Genomic DNA, 1246 nt, shown 5'->3' with positions numbered 1-1246 from the left:
TCTGTTGATCCTTCCATGAGAAATTTGGATGATTTCTCTATGAAGAATTATAGGTGTTTCCATAGGGTTCTCCTAGGTAATTCACCTCTTCCATTGAAGGGTTCTCAGGATCATAAGCTTCTTCTTCAGATGAAGCATCCTTAGTACTGCTTGGTGCATTTTGCATTCCAGACAGACTTTGAGAAATCAAATTGACTTGTTGAGTCAATATCTTGTTCTGAGCCAGAATGGCATTCAGAGTATCAATCTCAAGAACTCCTTTCTTCTGATTTGTCCCATTGTTCACAGGATTCCTTTCAGAAGTGTACATGAATTGGTTATTTGCAACCATTTCAATTAGTTCTTAAGCTTCTGTAGGCGTCTTCTTCAGATGAAGAGATCCTCCAGCAGAGCTATCCAAAGACATCTTGGATAGTTCAGAGAGACCATCATAGAAAATACCTATGATGCTCCATTCAGAAAGCATGTCAGAAGGACATTTTCTGATCAATTGTTTGTATCTTTCCCAAGCTTCATAGAGGGATTCTCCATCCTTCTGTCTGAAGGTTTGGACTTCCACTCTAAGCTTACTCAATTTTTGAGGTGGAAAGAACTTTGCCAAGAAGGCATTGACTAGCTTTTCCCATGAGTCCAAGCTTTCTTTAGGTTGTGAGTCCAACCATGTCCTAGCTCTGTCTCTTACAGCAAAAGGGAATAGCATAAGTCTGTAGACCTCAGGGTCAACCCCATTAGTCTTGACAGTGTCACAGATTTGTAAGAACTCAGCTAAAAACTGATGAGGATCTTCCAATGGAAGTCCATGGAACTTGCAATTCTGTTGCATTAGAGAAACTAATTGAGGCTTAAGCTCAAAGTTGTTTGCTCCAATGGCAGGGATAGAGATGCTTCTCCCATAGAAGTCGGGAGTAGGTGCAGTAAAGTCACCCAGCACCTTCCTTGCATTGTTTGCATTGTTGTTGTTTTCTGCTGCCATGTCTTCTTCTTTGAAGATTTCTGTTAGGTCCTCTACACAGAGTTGTGCCTTAGCTTCTCTTAGCTTTCGCTTCAAGGTCCTTTCAGGTTCAGGGTCAGCTTCAATAAGAATACCTTTGTCTTTGTTCCTGCTCATATGAAAGAGAAGAGAACAAGAAAATATGGAATCCTCTATGTCATAGTATAGAGATTCCTTGAGGTGTTAGAGAAGAAGAAAAATAGAAGGAAGAAGAAGAAGAATTCGAACTTAGTCAGATAGAGTTCGAATTGTGCA

At 40.3% G+C, this 1246-nt stretch overlaps 1 non-coding gene across 1 annotated transcript; it reads left to right on the top strand.

Moving 5' to 3' along the window:
- The first annotated feature begins 460 nt into the window (after positions 1-460).
- LOC130978744 (small nucleolar RNA R71) lies at positions 461-568 on the top strand. The gene has a single exon (XR_009086361.1). It is a non-coding gene; the product is annotated as a small nucleolar RNA R71 (small nucleolar RNA).
- The last annotated feature ends 678 nt before the right edge of the window (positions 569-1246 follow it).

Source organism: Arachis stenosperma, chromosome 4 (genome assembly GCF_014773155.1).
Source record: "Arachis stenosperma cultivar V10309 chromosome 4, arast.V10309.gnm1.PFL2, whole genome shotgun sequence".
Taxonomy (NCBI): domain Eukaryota; kingdom Viridiplantae; phylum Streptophyta; class Magnoliopsida; order Fabales; family Fabaceae; genus Arachis; species Arachis stenosperma.
The sequence above is the reverse complement of the archived record's forward strand: the minus strand, read 5'-3'. Positions and strand labels throughout refer to the sequence as shown.